Consider the following 21,016-nt stretch of genomic DNA (forward strand, 5'->3'; position numbering starts at 1 on the left):
GAGCCACAGCCCCGACTGACCCCTGCCGGTTGCACTGAGGGGATTCTGCGGCCACGGAAGTGAAAGTGAAAAGCCTGGGCAGTGGCGGGAAGAAGGTTTTTCCTCTGCAATGGGAGTCCCTGAGGCATTTGTTGGGAAAGGGCCCGGGCGCTCTGGGCAGCCTACTAGGGAAGGGTGTGAGGAAGCAGCGAGATATTTCCTTCCCCGCTCCCCGCCCCCAGGCCTTGCGCAGCTCCCGGGAGGGGCTAGGTGCAGGGATTATGGGTCAAAGGTCAGGTGAAAAATCCGTGGGGTGGGAATGGGGGCGGGCCACTCTTTCTCCGCCGCTGGCGTTCACCCTTTCTGTTGCGCTCTCCTGTGGCCTCAGAAGGAGTCAGGTTGTCTAACCTTAATCCCCCATGTAATAGCCAGACCGGAGGCGCGGGGGCCAGTGAAGTGAGCACACCCGCCCCTCAGAGGCCCAGGCTGCGACGGGAAAGCTCGAGGGGTGAAACTCCAGCGCCAAACTCTGGCACTCGCGCTCCGGCACTGCAGGTCCAGGCATAAAGGGCGCACCCTCCCTACGCCCCGCATCCCATTGGCGGTCACTCCTCAGGCCGTTATGTCCAGGGGTGGGGGGGGGGTGAAGAAGGAGAGGGTAGTTGTGGCGTGTCACCGGAGACTTGGTGGGAGGCGAGGGCCTAGGTTCCCAGCCTGGTCCATGCTGGGTCATGCAAGCAAATAGACTCCTTCCTTCAGCGCGAGGAGTGTAAGTGTCTGTGCCTGGGCGGGGTGTGGGGTGGGGTCGTTGTTGGGGGGCGATAGGAATAGGGGAGGCGCGGAGACCTATGGCCTACCCTGCCCAAAGTGGGGCCTGGGGGCTCTGGCTCGCGCTCTTCTCACGGAGATGCCGGCGGGAGGACCCCGAGAGTTGGCCCGGGGTGTGCCAGGGTGTCGGTGCGAGGCAGTCAGGGCCTGAACGTGCGGGAGTGTGCGCAGCGGAGACCTGGCCAAGGCTGAGTGAGCGAGTGAGTGTGAATGAGCGACCCGGGGGACTGGGTGCGCGCCCAGCGGCCCTGGGGGATCCAGCGGAGTGGGTGTGGGTGTGTGTGCGCGCGCGTTTTTGAGACCCGCGGTCGAGGCTGCACATGAAGCGCGGGGACTACAGCCGTCTGGAAGGCGTTCCCGAGAGAGGGCGAATGCGAGGGGGCCAAGCGTGCCAGTGCGGGCGAGTGTGCCCGCGGGGGGTAGGGTGCGTGCCAGCACGAGGCGAATGGGAGCGGGGGCTCACAGGCCTACGCAGGATGAGTGTGCCCGCGCGAGCGGGCCGCGCGTGCCAGGCGCGGGAGCGTGCCAAGGCGGGGGCACGCGGGGGCCGTGGCCGGGAGGGGGTCGTGGCGCGCGGCCGCGGAGGCGCGGGGAGACCAGGCGGGAGGGGGAGGGGAGCGAGGGCGCGCGCGGCCGAGCGGGCGCCCGCGGTCACATGGGCGAGGGAAGGAGGGAGGGAGCGCGCGAGGGAGGGAGGAGGATGGGGGGGTTAAAGCCGCCGAGCGCCGGGGAGCCGGTGCAGAGCGGGCGGCGGCGGCGGCAGCGGACGCGGCGGCTCCAGCCGGCGCGGCGCGGGGCTCGGCGGCGGGATCTGGCAGCGGTGCTAGCTCCGCGCTCCCTGCCTCGCTCCCTGCTGGGAGCGGTCGAAGGTCGAGGCGCGGAGCCCCGGCGGCCCGAGGGCACGGTGAGTACCCAGCGCGGACCGCGCGCGGCCGGACCCTCAAACCCTCCGGCTGACCTACAGACCCGCGGCCCTCGTGCGCGCGGGAAGAGGGAGGGGACGTGCATGGGCCCGAGACCGGGGGGGAGGGGGACAGGAAAGTTCACGGGAAACTTTGCCCGTAAACTCGGGGGCGGGGGCGCAGGAGAAGCTGCCCCCCACGTCCGGGCGCGCCGGGGGTTGGGCGTGGTGGGAGGGGGGGCGACAATCGGCTGGCGGGAGGTGGCAGGGGCCAACTGCCCTAGCCTCCCTGTTCTCCCTCACCGCTCAGCAGCGCGCGCAGGGTCTGGGAAAATTCCGGAGCGGGGGGAGGGGTCGCAGTGACCCCCGCGCGCGCCCAGAGGCGGCTTCTTTCTCCAGCAGAAATCTGGACTTAAAAGCGCCCAGGGGTGTGAATGGACGGTTGCGCGTCTGCCAGTGTGTGTGTCCGTGTGAATCCGCTTGTGTGTGTGTGTGTGTGTGTGTGTGTGTGTGTGTGTCAGCGTGCGCCCGCCTGTGGTTTTCTCGTGAGTCTGCCTGGATGTATCTCCATTTAGTGGGTCTCCTCCAGTATCTCTTTGTAAGTGTTCCTGTGTTGTGTGTCCGTGTGGGTCCGCCTGTGGTGTATCCCCGTCTCTTTGTGAGTCTGCCGGTGTGTGTCTCCCACAGTGCGGCTCTACATGAGCCGGCCTGGGTATCCCTGTGTTGCTCGGAGGAGTGTATCTCCCCGTGCGTGGGGGCTGGGCCGCGGGGAGGTCACCAGACGGACAGCTCTCCTCCTCGCCTCCTCTCCTCTCCCGAGCCTCTCCTCTTGCGCTCCCTAGACCCCCTCCCCCCTTCAGTAGCTTCAGGCGGGTAGGACTATTTCACGCCTTGTTGAAAATTCAGGGTTTTCTTTCTCTTTCCGTCTAGTCTCTCTCTTTGAGAAGCCTCTGTGTGTGTCTGTGTGGCTGGCAGCTTGTCTGCAACACTGGGTGTGTGTCTGCATGCTGTTGTAGGAGTGTGTCTGCAACACTAGTTGTGTTGCCTGTAATACTTGGTATATTTGTGTCTGTGTCGCTGGGGTATTCGTGTGGCTGTAGTCACTGAAGTGGTGGGAGTATGAAATGCTGGGTGTGTTTGTGCATCTGTAACTGCTGTTTGTCCAGGGGGTCTGAAACACTGAGTGCATTTTTGTGTGTCTAACTCTGGGTGTGATGGTGTACCAATGCATGTATGGGGGTGGTGGGACTTGAACAATTGGATATTCCTACGGCTGTAGGGCTAGCCGGGGCTTGGCGGGTGGAGGGGGCTGTGTCTCAATAAACCGCGCATCCCTGCTCCACTGCCAAAACCCACACAAATCTTCTGGACTGGTTCTTAGGGCTCCTGGTCAGGATCGGTGACATGCAGCCAAGGTTCACACTCCATCACAGTTAATACTCCAGCTGGAACCCTGAGCCTTATGTGAAAAGTAGGAATTTAAAGTTCACACTCAAGACTTCTAGGGGCTCTGGAATTCATCCTCAGCTTCACACTGGGACACTTAAACTCATATGGACTCGCACCAAGAAATTACACCAGGACAATGAACTTGCACTCAGATTCACACTTATGTTCTTGTCATATCCAGTGATACACTTCAGTCCTGTAGTTTACACTCAGACTCACATTGGGACTCTAGGCTCACACTTTAGATTCACATTTCTGTCCTGAGGCTCATAGGTTAACATTGAGACCTAGAGCCCATGCTCAGAACACACTGGAGTCCTAGGGCTTACACTGGGACTCACACTAAGACCCTGGAGCTTTCTCAGATTCACACATTCTGAGGCTCACACTCAGACTCACATGGAGAACCTGGGGCCCATATTTGAACTCAAGGACTCACGTAGGACACTGGGGTTGATACACTCATGCTCACATCAGTTCACCCTCAGATTCACACTAGAACATGCAAGATTCTCACTTCCATCCTGGGATCACTTAGGGACCCAGACTTATAATGGGACCCCAGTGCTCACACTCAGACTCACATGGGGAAATGTAGCTCACATTCAGAAAGCCCTGAAGACCAGGGGCTCACATTCAGACGAACACTAGGTCTCTAATGCCTATACTGACTTGTCTGGGAATCCTGGGGTTCACAGACTCACACTTCCGTCCTGGGGCTTACAGTCACATGCACACTGGGACCTACATTCGCAGTCAAACCTATACTTGCATCTTGGAGTTCACACTCAGATTGACATCCCTGTCAATTACATTAAACTTGCTTCCATCCTGGGGCTTGTGCTCAGACCCACACTAGGGCCCTAGTGCTCACACTCAGACTCATGCTTGCACCTTGAGGCTTTCATATTCACATGGGAGCCCTGGGGTTCACACTTAGAATGACACACAGTTATGCTTCCACCTGGGGCTCACATTCAAACCCACATTAAGATTGTGTTCACACTCCCAGTGGAACTTAGAACTCATAGTTAAATACACCCATGCTTATGGTGTGTCTCAGGGCAGTTGGGGACAGGAACAAGATCTGTCCTCTCCAAAGGTGGGGAGGGGAGGAGATACACGTTTGGTCACGTCTCTTACTTGGGTTGTGGGCTGATGGAGAGGGTGGTGGGAAACACTGACCCAGTAAAATTTTTCTGCCTTTTCTTCCAGAGGAGACTAGGCTCTCATGGCAGGGAGGTTGAGTGGCTTTTTTGGTACAGGGGTGACATGTACCCTTAGAGTTCCCCCATGTACATGCACATCCCCCTTAAATAGTTTTGGGTACCCTTCCTGTGATAGAGAGGGTCAGGTATGGGGAAATGAGATTCATGTTCTCCCAAGACATCTCCCCCATCCCAATCATCCTTAGGATGGGAGAGGTGTGAAGATTGACTTGGTGAGGTGTAGACCTCTGGCTCCTTTGACCTTTCCAGGATGGTGAATCTCTGATTTTAAGGGAGATGGTAGCCCCAGATCTGTGGTGAGAAGGTGGCTGGAGGAGAAGACTAGACTGGAACCCACCCGCTTCTCTCTCCTCTGCCCTGGCTGGAAAGGGGTTGGACCAAGTTATGTTGTATCTCACAGTGTCTCCTGGAATGCCTGAGTACTTACTCTGTCTCCAGGGTATGCCCAGGGTTCTCCACTCTGCTTCTTCCCAAAAGAGCAATAGCCCTGGGGAGGGGGGGCAATTGGGTCAGGTTGCAACCAACCTTAGGACTCCACCTGCCTTGGAGACACTGCCCGGGGCTTTATATACCTTCCCACTGTGGAGGCCAGTGGGCGGGGCTGCTGAGGTACCTGAGCATCCCTTGGGAGCCCACGAAGTAGGGACCTGGCCCTCAGGCTCAGATGGCTAGGCTGTAACTGCTCCTTGTCCCAGAGGGGGACACGTGCTCTCCAGCCCCCCTATGGGGGTGGGGGGCTCGAAGGCGAAGTGCCCTGCTCTGCCCTCCCATGGCGAGTTGAAGTGTAAATGAATCGGAAACAGATGGAGCATATTTTCTTTGAAATGCAGGTGGGTTGGGGGGGAATCCTGTGTGCCTGGTTGGGAGGGGGGGGCGTCGCAGAGAACAAGGAGGCTGAGAAGAGAGAGCTGACCCCTCCTCCAGACCCGCTGTGGGGTTGCGGGGAGTGGAGGAGACCTCAGCTGTGTAAACTCCTGTGGCCCAGGGTGACCACACCCACCCCGGCTCCTGGCTTCCTGTGGGGAGGGGCTGGGGAGCCTAGTGGTCCCTGTGGGCTGAGAGCCCTGAGGTCGTCACCCCCCTTTACCTCTGCAGAGGGCAAAGAGAGCCCCCAAAGCACAGAGCATGCTGGGTTGGGGGTCACCAGAGCCAAGGAGTGGGAGGAAGAGCTGGGGCAGATGTGGGGAAGAGTTAGACCCTGCTGCTGCGGGGAACCAGCTCCCAGAAGCTGGGGCTGGAGCTACAGTGGAAGGAACTGAAGTTAGACTATGGTGGTGACTTCTGGGCAGTCCAAGGGCCCGTCCTGGGGTTTAGGAATGGACTGAAGCATCCTCAGTCCTGAAAGAAGTCAGCATGCCCCACCATATATTACCTGTACTTCCTCTTCACAGTACTCACCAAGGCTGCATAGTAATTGCCTGTGAACTCTGGGACCTAGGGACTGGGGTCTGCTTTGCTTACCACCCACCCACCCTGCCCCTGGCACAGACCAGGTACACAGTGGGAGGGCATTGCTGAGTAAATTATACATCTTTTTCTCTCTAGCCAGACAGAGCGCTGTTGGTGGGCAGGACCATGTCCCTAACTCCTGGCACAGTACCTGACAGGGATTAGGTGCTCAAGAAATGTTGAGGAATGAACATTGAGTGGGACAGACCATGGGGAGAGGGGACTCTCTGGGGTTTGTGGCTTGAGACCCAACAGCCTCTGTTGTATAACCCTGTTTGGCTCAAAGGACCCCTGAGTGATTTGCAGCTAGACTAAAGGAAGGACTTCCCTGCCTTCAGGGAAGGAGTGCAAAGGATAGGCAGCTTCTTTCTTGAAAAGGTGTGGACTAGGTGAGACTGGGGCAGGGCAATGACCCTGCTTCTGTGGCAGAGGTCAGAGGTCACCTCTGTCCTCTCCCCAGCTTCAGGATTTTTCAGAAGATGGGAAAGTCCTTTTCTCCCCACGTGGTTGTGAGCATGTCATGTCCCTTGCTCTCTCTGGGTCTGGGTTTCTTGGACTATAGCTAAGGCAGTGGACCCCATGTATGAGCCTTTGAGGCTGGGTTCCGAGTTTGTTTAGCTGCTGTGGGCACCACGGACTGTCTGTATTGGTTATTAATGTCTGTCTGAGAACAGAGGGTTCGGATCCTAAAAATACCCTGTCCATCCAGAGCCAAGGAGTTGCTGGTGTGGGTCAGTGTAGCAGTGGCTGCATCTTGATCGGATAGGCACAGAGGCAGGAGAGACTGGGAGAGTGTGGGGAAACTGAGGCAGCATGAGTGAGAGTTGCACAGGAGACAGAGCCTTTGTTTTATATGGAACAAAGGTTTATAAAATAGTGGTGCCAGTTAGTCAAATTATGGCAACGTTTAGGGTAAACTGTTATCCTGCACTGCAGAGAATTTCTTTCTCAGAGAGCCTGGAGATACATCTGATATCAGACATAAAAATCGAGTAGTCAATAGTACTCTAATAGTCATTTCAAGTCCAGCTTCAGGATGTTCCAAAATAGTGTGTGGCAAAGAACAAAATCTTCCCCAAGTAGCCTTTTCTGAGCCACTGCCTCCATCCCTACCTCCTAGAGCTCTTCCTTGCAGCCCAAGACCCAATGAGGTTCTTCCACACCCTATTCTATAGGTCCCCACCTCACTTCCGACCCCCATGCCTCTGTGTAGCCCCTCTCCCCCAGGAGAAAGGAACTGCACAGTGGGCCCCAAAAGGTAAGAAGAGCCCCAGCCTCTGAGGGCAGATGTCACGTGACCCTGGCCCGTGAGCTGACCTTTCTGGGCCCCTCCGTGAAATCGTGAGATGAGGGGCTGGGCCCTGGCCCAGGCCCTGAAAGAAGGCGGTTTTGGCACCCATCCAGGTCCTTGACGTCAATGACTCTCCAAATAATGGAATCAATATTGGGGGGTGGGGGCCAGCGTGAACCAGGCCCCAGCGATTAGAAACAGATCAGCACAAACCCGCAGCTGATTCTGATAGAGCTGCCTTGGAGAGCTAGGGTGGGAGGCCTGGAAGGAGGTGGACCTGGGGGGGCTCAGGAATGGAGGCGGAGCCACGGCGTGTCCAAAGCGTGAGAGTACACAAGTGGGCAGAGACTCTGGGGCTGCCTGGGTTGGAATGATGGGGTGGGAAAAGGGGGGCTGTCCTCGTCCCTTCCTCCTTTGAGCCTGTGGGGTTCCAAGGCTGGGGAAGCTTTGTGAATGGAAACTTCTTCCAGCCAGTGAGTGATGAAGAGTGGGCAAGGGGAGTTCAGAGTTCATTCCTCTCTGTGTCCCCAGACCTGGGCCTCTAGGCCACATTAGGGGTCACAGGTTATACCCAGGGAAGGGGGAGAGTTCTGAGTGAGACCTAAGGGAAACGACCTTTTGCTTGGGGGCATTGGGCATTAATCCAAGATAGAGAAATGGGTATTCCCCTTCAGGTTGGGGGTCTGGCCTCCTTCCCTAGCCCATGTCCTCTCAGCCCTGTAGAAGGCAGCAGGTGAGGATGGAGGGGGCCGTGGGGTCCACAGGGGGCTGGCCTGGTGGCAGCTGACAAAAAACAGGAAGAAGGGCTGGGGGAGTGGCTGTAATTACGGGGCATTTATTATTAATCAGATGAAATTGCTGGAAGCAGCTGGTGTAATGTGTGTAGTGATACAGACTCTGCATGCCCCCAACACAGGCACACTCGAGTGCACACTTACACACGTACCACACACTGCCTGAGTCTTGTTTGTTTTCAGTTTTCTTCTTGTGAAGGTGGGATGGTTCTATATGTCTGTGTCTATCCTTCTGTGTTTTTTCACGTTGGCCTGTATCCTCCTCTCCCTCTATTGTCTCCTTTTCCCGCTGTCTCTGTCATTCCTTGGTCCCGTGTGTCTGTCTCTTGTCTTCCTGTCTTTGGGCCTACCTATCTCTTGGTGTGTCTGTATCTGTTACCACCAGCCAGCCTGTCTCTAACACCTTGTTTTAGTTTCTGGCCATCTCTCCCTGGTTGGTGGTACCTCTGCCTCTCTGGGCAGAGTTGGATGACATGGAGTCCCTTTCTCATGGGTATGTGTTTAGGCACTTGATCATGCCTTTGGCAGACACATCTGGGACCTGTTTTGGCAGGGAGAGGAGCAGTTGAACCCTGAGAATCTTCCGGGGTCTTGTAGAAGTCGAGGGCTCTGTTAAGTAAGTGGAGTCCTAGAAGCAACAGTGACTTTCAGAATAGCCAGCTTTCTTACCAACTACCAGTCATGTGACTTTGGGCAAGGTGCTTTTGTTCTCTGAGCCTCAGTTTTCCCACCTGCAAAAACTGTATGTTAAGTCCTCAGCATGGTATCCGGCTCATCAAGGACGCTGAGCAAGTGTTAGCTGTTCCTATTACTATTGGGAAAGTCACTGTGTTGGTGGGAGAGAGATCTGCAGAGCCAAACTGGTATAGCAGAAGGGCTTTGGAGCTAGATTTGCCCTCATATCTATGCTCTGGAACGGATCAACTGTGTGGTCTTGGGCAAGTTAACCTCCCCGAATCTCAGTTTTTTCAGCTGTCAAATGGGAATAATAATAGAACCTACCTCACGGAGAAGTCATGAAGATTAAATGAGATCATGCATATAAAGTGCCTAACTGTTCCTGACACATAACAGATGCTCAATAAATCGTAGTGGTGATGAGGAGAAAACAGTATGATGGTGGGTGTTTATGCCCTGCTGGGGGCCATGTGTCTCTGTGTGAGTATGCATGGGAGAATATGTGTGACATGGAGGTGCTTGTGTCTGTGAACTGGTTGTGTGGGGATTTTGGATTGTCTTTGGGTGCATATCTATGTGTGGTGTCAGGCCACTGGCTTCTGGCCTCCTTTTGTCCCTGTGGTTCAGAACCTGAGGTCTGCAAAGGGTGCCGCAGGGAGTCTGGATCACTCCCAACTTTTTCTCTTCTAGACACTTACCTGCTGCCTGCCTCAGTCTCTCCTTCTCACAGTGGGGTTGTGAGTGTGAAATGAGCTCTGAGTTGGACTAAGGTCTCTTCTGTGGCCTCTGATTTGTGCCCTTTGCCCTTCTAGAATCCAGCCTTGTCACATCGTCCCGCCTCCTTGGTTTTGGAAGTCTCAGGAAGAGTTTGGTCTGGAGGAGGAGGAGGGACATTGATGTGCTCGGTGTGCGGCCAGCGGTGAAGAGGTACGTGCTGGGGACCCAGGGGAGGCAGGTCGGTTTCAGGGCATCTGGCAGGTGCACTGGGGCTGTGGGTCTGGGGATGCGAGTGAAGGAGGGCCTGAGAGCCCTTCCTGCTCTCCCCTCCTCCTTCCTTCTGAGGCTTTTCATGCCCTCATGACGGGCCTGTAAAGGGGAAGAGACTTACCCACAGTCACACAGGCAAGGGCAAAGCCAGGTCAGAAAACTGGGTTCTGCACTGAGGGAGCTGAATCTGGATGTGGGAGTATGTTTCTGTCTCACCGTCAGACTCCCTCTCTGCCCCCAAAGCATCTCTCTGGCTTGACAGCAGGGAGCAGCTGGGCTTGGAGGAGATGGGATGGAGGGTCAGAAAGTCCAAAATCTTCTGAGGCCAGCCTCGGGGGCTGGGCCTGACTCTCCCCGCCTTTCATTCCGGCCAGGCAAGGCCCCCGGATTGGCAGCCCCCAGGGTGGGGGTGTCCATGGGATCGAGGCGCGCTGGAGCGGAACGGAAGGGCCTATTGTCCGAAACCCGCCAGAGGCCCACAAAGGCCCGGCCGGGCTTTTCATCTCAGCTCCCAAACAGACTGGCCATTTTCCCGGCCTGGGAGTTGGGGGGGTTGGGGGGTGGGGCTGACCCTTCGGAACTAGGAATGGGGTGTTGTTGAGGGCGCAGGGGGTGGTATCCAGGCTGACAACATGGTCATAAAAGGGACAAAATGGAGCTGGGGTTCTGAAGAGGAGGAAGGGAGGCTCCAGAAGGCTGGAGAGAGTTAAGCTTCTGTCTCACTGTTCCCAGAGGACCTAGGGACTTGGAGTGGGGTATCTGACAGAAGTTCAGATTTACCCAATAATAGGGGGCACACCTGGAAGGAGTGTGATGGCCGGTTGGGAAAGTGAGCTGCTCAGCTGTGAGGGCCATAATCCTCCCCCCGATTGGGGACATCTTAGGGAGCTGGAACTGGGATCAGAGAAGAGAAGGCTAGTGGTCAGGCAAGAGAATGGGCTCCCTGCAGCAGGAGGGACTGAGGCCAGACAGCAGGAAGGACTTTCTGCCAATGAACAGTAGCTCAGATGCCCTGACCCTGTCCCTGGGGATCCCAGAGGATCACAGAGGCAGGGGAGCTGGAGAATACCCCTGGGGGCTAGGGCTGAGGCAGCTTCTGTGGGGGCAGACAGGGAGGCCGAGAGGGAGGACTTGGCAGTTCTGTCCACCCTCCCGCAGCAGCACCTTCAGCACCACTTTAAAGACAGCTTTTTAATTTAACAAAGTGGATGAAAAACTGTTTTTGGAAATAAAAGATATCTGCTGTCTCCCAGGCTAGCACTCAGCCCTTGCAGAGAACCTCTCTCTGGGTTTCTTCTTGCCGTGGGTGACTCCTTTCCTCTCTCTCTGTCTGTCTCTTTTGTTTGTTTGTTTGTTTCTGCTCTTCAGCCCCCCAGCTTCCCCTCGGCCTCCCCATCACCCCCCGATCCCCGGCCCCATTCAGCCTCCATGGGAGTGTCATCCTCAGCCTCTTATTTCCGTGTCTCAGTATCTCCTTCTGTCTCTCTGCTCCCAGTCTCTCTCTTCCGGGGCTTGTCTCTCTCTCCTGATTCGTCTCTGTCTCCCAGCCTGTCTCAATCTCTGTCTCCCTTCCCCCCCTCCTTTCTCCCCCAACCCCTGCTCTAAATGGGTCTATTTAAAACACCCGACGCTGCCAAGTCAGAAAAGCGTCTCCTGATAAAGCGCATTAGGCGGAGGGAGGGAGGAGGAGGGAGGAGGGAAGAGGGAGCGGCGGGCAGATGGATTGATCCAAGCCGGTAACCCCATTAATCAGGCATTGTGGATCCCCCTCCCTCCCCCAGCTTCAGCCCCTTCAGAGCTAAAAGCCGCTTAAATATTTATCACCCCTCCCCCATGGGGGCGAGGGGAGGGGTGTGTGGCCCTTGGTGTGAGTGTCCCCAGCCGCCTGGTCTCCCCGCATGCGTGTGTACACATGCGTGCATGTGCTTGTGCGTGCACATCTGACAGGCCCAGGGCCCAACTGTCGTCTTGCCCTCCCACCACTTGAGTGGCTTGCTCCCCTGAGCAGCCTCTGGGGACCTTGGGGTTCTGGCCTGTCTCCTGCCCCTCCTGAAGAGTTGGGCATGCAGAGTAGATACCCTGGGCTCCGTTGGGGGTCCTCATGCCCCCCAAAGTGCAGGACTGGGAGGCATTGCAGTGTCGTTCTCAGGAGGCAAGAAGGGGAGCTTTGGTTCAATGTCCAGATTCCTCCAGATTCCCAGTGCAAGAAGTCACCTGGGGAGTATAGAGTTGGGGACTCTACGTTTCTAGAGTGCACGAAGGTCCCTTGGAAGGCTGGTGGAGGTTCCCCCTTTCTCCTCACAGGGCAGAAATACGACCTGGGGGTGGGATGGGGGCTTCCCATTACCCTCAGACATGCGGGAGGGCAACCTGGGCCGGGAGGGGGTCCCCATCACCCCCAGAGAATAGAAAGGTGGCCGCTCTCTGGGGGTGATGTGAGTTGGAGCCCCCATGGCAGCAGAGGTCAGCCCTGAGTGAGACCGGCAGGGGTTTGTCCCAATTGGCCCGAGACAACTTGGCCCTGGGCGGGGGAAGGGAGGCCGTGGCCGGCCCTGGGTGTGAGGAGGGGCCCCGGCCCGGAGCCGGGAGGGTCCCTTCCCCCTCCCCTCCCCCTGCATCGAGTGCCACATCTCCTCCTGACTCAGACAATTAGATTCAAAGGATGACCTCACTGCCTGCCGTCCCTCACTCGCTCCCTCTGCTAGCTCAGCTCGCTCGCTCGCCGCGCGCTCCTTCCTCCCCTCCTCCCGGCCCGCTCGCCGCCTCGCCCGCCCGCCCGCCGGGACTCTCGGGGGTGGGGATGGGGGTGGGTGGGTGGGGGGACACGCCTGCTCCCCAGGCCGCCCGGGCCCCAGCCCCGAACCCCCGGGGCCCGATGCCCGCGGGCGGCCGGGCGCACCCACGGAGCGCCGGAGGCACCGACTGGGCGCCTGCACGGGGACCCAGGTCAGTGGCCGCGCAGCCGCAGGGCCGGAGAACTTGTCACCCCCGCTGCCGCGGCAGAGACGCCCCCGCCCGCGCCGCCCGCCAGCCCGCCAGCCCGCCTCGCCGCTTCCCGCTCCTTTCTCGGCCCCCGCCCCCCGCGGCTGCTCGGCCCTCCCTCTGCCAAGCTGTCTCTCTTCTCTTCTCTTTCTCCCCCCCCTCAGCCCCCCTCCTCTGCAGCCGGTGGGAGGGGCTGGGACTTCCTGAGGTCCCAGGGATGGGGCCGGGGCCCAGTGGCTGCAACTGGACCAGGCCTCTGAGCGAGGAGGGGGCTCTGGCTGTGTGCGTTGGCCTGGGGGAGGGGACCAGCACCTGGGTGGGAAGGGGGCTACTGAGAGAGAGGCCCAGGGTGTGGGGGACATCTAGACAGAGGGCATGAGCTCCTGATAGCTTTCTTTTCTCCCATCCTGTGGGCCTCTCGCCTGGCTTCATGTGTCCCCACCTCCTAGCTAACTTCAGTCCCCGCGGCCTGGCTTCATTTGGCCCCCACAGCCTACGTTCTTTTGGGCCCTGTCGCCTAGTTTCCGCAGACCTTGCTGCCTGATTTCTTTTGTCCCCACGGCCTGCTTTTCCTAAGTCCCCATCACCTGGCTTTATGGGGTTGCCCTGCCTGGTTTCCTTAGGTTCTGCTGCCCGGTGTTTGCTCCCCCGCCTGGCTTCCGTGGAGCCCTCTCAGGCTCACGTTAGGATGGGGCATCAGGGCTCAAGCTACACCTGGAGTGGCAAGTGGTGAGGATGTCAGCAGCATTGCCAATTGTTCTCCAGTTGGGGCCCTGCCAGCACAGCCTGGATTCCTTTCTGCCTGGACAGCGACACAGCGTCCTCTCTTGTGATGGGAGGTGGGGCTGCAGGGTCCAAGGACACTTTAGGATTCTTGTCCTCAGTGGTTTGTCAGAGGAGCACTGGCTTGGCCAGTGCTGTCCCCATCTCTCTTTGGGGTCTGACAGTGATGACAGGGCTTTGGCAGGGGTTGGGGGTTGAGGTCGAGGCCTCATCTCCTTCCCCTTGCCTCCCTTCCTGCAGCCAGCCCTGACATTCAGGTTCCCTATAGACAGTTGTAGGCACAGAGAGGTTTTGAAGAGGCCTGGGGTCACTCAGCAGGTAGCTCGGCTGAGAGCTGCTGCTGCCGCTCATCCTGGAGAAGAGGGGGTGAGGAGGTGAGGCAGGAGGGCCCTGGGGAGCAGGCTGGTTTCTGGGGTTTGCTGGCTCCTGCTGCCACCAGTGCCACCATCTCTTCACCCGGGGGCTCCCTCACCCCTCTGCTCTGGCCAGGATCTCCCCTCATTCCCAAATACTGGCAAAAGCAGGGCCAGGAGAGGAAGGAGCTGAGTAAGGAATAGTCTGTTTCCTTGATTTTCAGGAACTTTCCCTTCCTGCTTTAGGCCACCCTGAGCTTTATCCTCTCTTGCCCCAGGCACAGGCCAGGCAACCCGAGGTCCCAGCATGGAGTATGTATCTATTTCCTACTGCTGAGCGTAGGGGTGTGAGGGCTGAGGGTGCTGGGGAGGGGGGGCGGGGAGGGGGCGGGGCTCTGCGTTTCTGGAGGTGCTCTGTTATCTGTGTGGAAGGGTGAGTGTTCTGAGTGGGTGCTGGTATCCATATGTGAGACCAGGACTGTTTTGATTGAGTGCGTGTGAGAGAGTCTGTTGTGTGTGACTGTGGCTGTGATTCGTGTGTGCGCGCATACCAGCGTGTGTGAGGCTGTGGCAGCGGGTGTCCACGTGGGAGGCCGTGATGAGTGGCTGTGATGGGAGACTCCAAGTGCCTGTGGCAGCGAGAGGCTGCCTGGGTGTGTCTGTGAAGCTCTGGCTGTGTGTGGTGGAGGTGGGGGACTTTGGGAAGCTCTGCCAGTGGTAGTGAGAGCCCGAGTGTGCGTCCCATCTTGGGGTGAAGTGAGCACTGGGTGTCACGTACCCCTGAATCACTGGTGTGTGTGTGAGCATGTGTGCGCGCATACTCATGCCTGTGTTTACCCATCAGGAACAGATTGCTCTGGCTTCCCCACTGTGCGGAGGGGAGGAAGGGGGAGGAAGGATGGCTTGCTTTTGCCCAGCAGACCAGAAGCTTCCTCAGAAGTAGTGTGTGCAGTGTGCGTGCGTGTTGGGGGGCAGGGAGAACAGCACACGTGAAGACAGTTGACGTTTCTGTTCCCCTGCTCACCTCTGGCTCTGTCGGAAAGACTGTCTTCAGTTCTTTTCGTTACACATCAATGCTTCACATGCACTGCCCACCCCCACCCCCCTTTGTGTGTGTGTGCGTGTGCACGCGTGCACACACAAGCTTGCAAGCATCAACCTCTGTGTATATATTCGAGGGTGTGTCTGCACCATAGCAGTGATGGGGCCAGGGGTGGGGTGTAGTGGGAGATGCTGAGGCAAATAGGTCTTTGTCCCAGCCCCCAAGTGTGGAAAGCTATTCTGTCCATCCTTCTGTCTCCATGGAGGGCTCTGCAGCCTCCTTCCTGCCCCTGCCTCATCTGCTGAGAGCCTGCTCCCCTGTTGGCGGAGGGAGGTCTCAGTCAACCCTGTTGCTCTGCCCATCCCCCGCCTTTCATGGAGTTCTTCCAGCTGTCTAACCTCCTGCTGCAGCATCTGTCCCTCCAAGAAGGCCAGCCCCCAAGCCCCCACTCCCCCTGGACTTAACCCGACTGGTGTGTGGGCCTTTTCTGGATAGAGGGATCCTCCTGATTCTTCTAGAAGCCAGAAGGGACTCTGGACTGGGGTTAGGGGATGAGGGATTTGGCGCTTGTACCTCAGGTGCTGTGAAGCTATCCAGAGCCCATGTGCCCAAAGGGAGGATATGAACTTATCTGCCCCTTCCTGCTTCCCATTTGAGAGGCAGGGGGCTGGATCAGATGACTTTTGAGGGAGAAAGCCCAGACCTTTTGCACCGAGAGGGCTGCTTAAGTCCAGGCCTGCATATGTGAGCATATACAAGCCGGTGCCCAGGTCACCAGGCAGCGTGCAGGCCCCTGAGTGGGGCTCCACATGTGCGCACGGCTGGTGGGATTCAGACTCCCATCTCCCCAGGACACCTCCCAGCTGCCCAGCCAGGCCCGTCATGGGAGGCCCGCAACACGCCCGCACACACGTGCAGCAGGGCATGCACATGCTGATCTCAGGGTCCCCACGGTGCAAGAGGCTGGGGGGTGGGGGGTTTGAGCGCTCAGAGTCCAGGCTGCTGCCAAAATCCATCGGAATCTTGTCCCCCCCCAGGCCCCCATCTCCGGCTGTGGAGGTCACAACAGCAGGTGCGGATACCCACCCCCCCCCAACTCACTCACATTGGGCCGCCTCCTTTTCCACAGCCTCAGCCAGAGGCTGGAGCTGGGGGACCGCTCCCCCTGCCTCCCTCCTGGCCCCCCTCCCACTGGTGCTCAGCTTCTCCTGCCCCCTTCTGCGGGGGAGGAGGGGGCATATGTTTGGGTGGGGTCCTTTCCCCTGAGCACGGGGGCTTGCTCCCGGAGCGGGTGGGGATGGGTAGCCCAGGAGGAGATATGGCTTGAGTCCTAAACCCAGGCATGGCTTCTGGGTCCTGTGCCACTTAGGGTGGGGGCACTGAGAGCTGAGAGGAGGGTCAGGTCTGGATTCAGAGAGAAAGGAGAAAGAGACAGGGGGAGACACCGCGGGGAGTAGGAGCCTGCCCCATGGCCAGCCGGCCCCAGCCCAGGAGCTGGCCCCTGACCCAGGCCCGCCCCCTCCCCCATGGGGGGCCTGCCGGGCCAGCTGCCAGGGGCCAGGCCTCCCTCCTTGGCCTCCGCCCCACCCCCAGCCTCTGGACCGCTCAGGCCTCTGCCCCCCCCCCACCGCCCACGCTGTCCAGGCTGCCTAGGCCTGGTGGGATCTGGGGGCCTCCTGGCCTCAGCCCCTCCTCCCCATCCTGGAGCTTCCCGCCCGCGCAGACTGTCTCTCCCAGCCTCCCCCGCAGCCAGCGCTGTTCCTCCCTGCCCACCATGTCCTTGTCCCTGTCTCTGCCCCTGCTCTGTCTCTCATTTTCCCTCTCTGTCTCCAAGTGTAGGTGTCTCTCTTCCTCCACCCTAATTCCTCTGCAGGTCTGAGGCCCCTAGAGTTTCCTAGGCCTTTGAATCAGCGGGTCGTCCTGCCCTGGGTTCTTGCCTCATTCCCAGGATGCATCTTCTAGGGCTGTGGTAGGGAGAGAAGAAGGGGATGAGGCCCGAACACAGAGTGCCTTTTCCCTTACCCTGGGGGATCCTGGAGTCTGGGGTTGCCAAGGGAGACTGGAAGGTATGGAGATGTCACCTTGGCTCCTGCTGTGGGCCAGATGCCCTCCATCAGAGGGATGCTTCTGACCTCACCCCAGCCCCAGGCCGAGGGGGGTGGGGTCCAGGCCAGTGACCTTCACTGGATCTCAGTTTCTCGGAGGTACCACGTGGGGCCTCCCCGTTCATTCATTGTCCAGGCCAGATTGAACCTACCTGACCCTCAACACACCCACACCAGCCAGCACCCTGAAGCCCGAAGCTCAGAACGTGCTATTGCACGTCGACACACACGCAGTCAGAGCTGGGCCCCAGGCAGTGGTGCCCAGAACCCCCAGTCCCATCCTGGATGTGGCAGGGGTTCCCCAGGGTTGGGTTGAATAAGTTAAACTGCCTTGTTTCTGCAGGGGTAAATAGAGGCTTTTCCAGACTCACACTTCCCTTTCTTAGGTTTTGCCTTCAGCTGGGCAGGGGCTGAGGGCTGAGGTGCAGGGCACCTGAGCTCCTACCAGGGCTGGCAAGAGGGGTCTTGGGCCCTGGATCCTAAGCCAGAAACTGGGTAGTTGAGGTCCTTGATCTGGAACGTATCACTGTGTCAGTGTCCCTGCTGGCGACTGTCAGCCTCCGTGGTGTCAGCATTACTGAGGGCTGGTGTTACTCTGTGTGACTGTCCATCTTACTGAGTCTGTCAACATCCCTGTGTCACTGTGGATGTCACTGTCATTGTTAGCCTATGTGACTGTCAGTCTCATTGCATCTTTGATTCTGAGGTTACTGTCATTGTGACTGTGTCAGTGTCAATAGGTGTCATTGCCTTGTTTGTTGATGTCATTGTGTGTGACTGTCACTCACTGCATCATTGTCACTGTGGTGACTGTCAATATCCCTGTGTGTCATTGTCAACTGTGCAACTGTGTCATTTTCACTGGGTGTTGTTATCAGTGTGTAATGTCTTTGTGTCATGGTGGAACAGTGACAGTAAGTTGGGGGCCCAGGGTTGTCTCTTGATGTGTCACCTGTGTGTGTGTGTATGTGTGTGGCAACACTGTGGGGTTCTGTGTCAGGAGAGGTGCTGGGCTTCTGCTTACAAGGGGTTTGGGCTGCTGGGCACTTGCTAGCGGGGTGCCCTCTGTTCCCTCCTCATTTCTGGGGCTGGGGCTGGTGGCCAGGCTAGGCCTCTGGAAGGGTCTGCAGGGAGCCTGGGCCAGTTTGCATAGCCCTCATCTGGGGCTTTATGGGATTTATGCTCCAGATCTATCCCAGAGCCATGGGGTGTGGACTTGGAAAATTCCTGGGAAAGATGCTCTTTGCCCTGGGATGGGTGGCCTGAGGTGAGCTAGGGTAGGGCAGAGGTGTAGCTTGGATGCCTCTGGTCTCAGCTTCCCTACCTGGGAATGGGTCCAGCTGGGACTCGGAGGGAAGAGGGAAGTGAAATTGGCCTGGGGCCCCCTGGACCTGCAGGTGGGGTGGGATGGGGGTTTTGTCCACCCTTATGCCCTGGGGGCTGGGCTCCTGGATTCATAGGCAGAAGCCCTCCAGCCCTCAGGAAGCCCTGCTCTTGTCTCGGATCAGCCAGCGCTGCTGCACTGACGGCATCCTCTCCTCACACTGCAGGAGGTGGGTGGGCTTGGAGAGATGCTCTTGGTGGGCACAGAGACCCTGCCGGGGTCTCTGTCACTCTCTCTGGGCCTGTCTCTCCCTCTGTCCTTGAATCTCTGCCCATGTCCTATGCTCCCTGTCTCTCTTCCTGTGCCTCTTCTCCCGTTTCTCCCTGTCTTGGTCTTTTCTTGTCCCTCAGGGTCTCCGCTCACTGCTTTCCCTTTCTCCTTGCCTCTCTGTTCCCCCCTCCCTGGGTCTCTCCCTTTTCTGGGTGTCCCCAGCCGTGCAGCATCTGTCGTGGTACCCCATCCCCCCTCTCTGCAGCGCTTGCTCTCAGCAGCGCCCGTCTCCCATGGCTGCAGCCCCGTTGGCCCAGGGCCCGGCCCTTACAGTAACTCATCGGGCTGATGGAGGCGACTTTGATGAAGAAGCCACCCCTCCCCCTGTGGGGACCTGGGTGTGTGTGTGTGTGTGTGTGTGTGTGTGTGTGTGTGTGTGTTTGCTTGTATGCCTTACACTCGTGCCAGGCCATCTCCTCACCCGCACGGCCCTCCCAACTGGGACCAGGAAGGAGCAGGGAGCAGAGGACCACCCTGTCCCTCTACTCCCATTCTGTGATCTAACCTCTGTCCACTCTGCCTGCCCGTCTGCCTCCTGATGCCCTGGTTCCTCTCCCGTGTGGTGGGCAGTGGGCTGGCTCTGAGGTGGAGTATCTTCCTGGCTATGAGGAAAAGGCACGGGAGGACGGCAGAGATGGTCGGGGAGGGTCTGAGGGCACCCTGCAGGGGTTGAGGTGGGGACCAGGTAGGCCTCCAGCCTCATATCTCTCTTTCTTCAGCCCCAGCTCTGAATTTAGCACTGGTTCATCCTGGGTTCGGTTGCTCTGAGTTTAGCGCTGGTTCATCCTGGGTTCGGTTGCTCTGAGTTTAGCGCTGGTTCATCCTGGGTTCGGTTGCTCTGAGTTTAGCGCTGGTTCATCCTGGGTTCGGTTGCTCTGAGTTTAGCGCTGGTTCATCCTGGGTTCGGTTGCTCTGAGTTTAGCGCTGGTTCATCCTGGGTTCGGTTGCTCTGAGTTTAGCGCTGGTTCATCCTGGGTTCGGTTGCTCTGAGTTTAGCGCTGGTTCATCCTGGGTTCGGTTGCTCTGAGTTTAGCGCTGGTTCATCCTGGGTTCGGTTGCTCTGAGTTTAGCGCTGGTTCATCCTGGGTTCGGTTGCTCTGAGTTTAGCGCTGGTTCATCCTGGGTTCGGTTGCTCTGAGTTTAGCGCTGGTTCATCCTGGGTTCGGTTGCTCTGAGTTTAGCGCTGGTTCATCCTGGGTTCGGTTGCTCTGAGTTTAGCGCTGGTTCATCCTGGGTTCCGTTGCTCTGAGTTTAGCGCTGGTTCATCCTGGGTTCCTTTGCTCTGAGTTTAGCGCTGGTTCATCCTGGGTCCGGTTGCTCTGAGTTTAGCGCTGGTTCATCCTGGGTCCGGTTGCTCTGAGTTTAGCGCTGGTTCATCCTGGGTTCCTTTGCTCTGAGTTTAGCGCTGGTTCATCCTGGGTTCCTTTGCTCTGAGTTTAGTGCTGGTTCATCCTGGGTTCCATTGCTCTGAGTTTAGCACTGGCTCATCCTGGGTTCCTTTCTTCGCCCCACCACTTGCTGACTGTGACTTTGGCCATTGTCTTACCCTCCTAGGCCCGAGGAGTAGCTAAAGATGGGGGAGTGGCAGAGGGTCAGGAGCCAGGCCAGGTGGTAGCAAAGGCCTCAGGGGTCACAGATGTGGGAGGGGTAGCCGAGGCCAGTTGGGGCCTAGAGAGATGAGCTGTGCCAGGGAGGGGCAGCCGGAGCTCCTGGGGCTGTAGCTGGAGGAGCGCCCGGTGCAGAGGGGAGGGCTCGCCTGGTGAGGGGCGAGTATAGCAGTGGGTAGGCAGGAGCCCTTCCCATAGAGGAGGCCCCGGAAGTCAGATTCTCTCCGGCTCCCCCACCCGCCGCTCCAGGCTGACAGCCACACTTGTCTCCCCTGCTGTAGCTCTGTCTGCAGTGTCTCTGGCTGTTTCTCTGGCAGTGTGTCTGACTGTGTGTCTGCATGTCCCTGGCAGTGTTTTGAGTGGTATGGATACTTCCTGACTGAGCATCTGGCTGTGTCTCTGGCTCTCTCACTGGCAGTTTTCCTGGGTGTATGCCTGTTTGTGTCTATCGGTTCCTCTGGTATTTCTCTGCCTGTGTGTCAGGCAGTTTCTCTGGCATGGTTTCTGACAGTGTCTCTGGCTCTCCGGCTATGTTGCTGATGGTTTCTCTGCCTGTGCTGCTTACTCTTTCTCTATGTCTGCCTGCGTCTGGCCGAGTCTTTCACAGGGTTTCTTGCGGGTCCTTTGGTTGTGTGTTGGCTGTTCTCTGGCCGTGTCTCTGGCTAGTTATCTGGTTTATCTACCTGTTTCTCTGGCTTTGTCTGATCGTGCCCGGCACAGTCTCTCCAGTCTGTGTGTGGGCTCTTTCTCTGGGGCTCTGTCTCTTGTTTTGGGCAGTGTCTCTGGCTAGTGTCTTTGCTGTGTGTCTGGCTGTACCTCTGTGTGTCTGGCTGTACCTCTGGTAGTGGCCGTGGTTGAGTGTCTGGCAGTGTCCCTCTCTGGATCTCTGCTTCTGTCTTGTTGAC

The 21,016-nt window shown here is 58.1% G+C and overlaps 1 protein-coding gene across 4 annotated transcripts in view; it reads left to right on the forward strand.

The window, feature by feature from the left end:
* Nucleotides 1-516: 516 nt before the first annotated feature.
* The window catches only part of CNTFR (ciliary neurotrophic factor receptor), a 39,497-nt gene continuing 18,997 nt past the window's right edge, over nt 517-21,016 (forward strand). The window contains exons 1-2 of one of the 4 annotated variants that reach the window (XM_007176892.2): nt 517-534; nt 9,411-9,525. The gene's annotated coding sequence lies outside the window, so the exon portion shown is untranslated. Of the gene's footprint in view, nt 535-578; nt 599-729; nt 749-1,545; nt 1,712-9,410; nt 9,526-21,016 lie in introns of those variants that run through there. The other 3 variants (XM_007176891.3, XM_007176890.2, XM_057549391.1) reach the window with 3 other exon arrangements.

The sequence above is a fragment of the Balaenoptera acutorostrata genome, chromosome 6, assembly GCF_949987535.1.
Source record: "Balaenoptera acutorostrata chromosome 6, mBalAcu1.1, whole genome shotgun sequence".
In the NCBI taxonomy this organism is placed as follows: Eukaryota; Metazoa; Chordata; class Mammalia; order Artiodactyla; family Balaenopteridae; genus Balaenoptera; species Balaenoptera acutorostrata.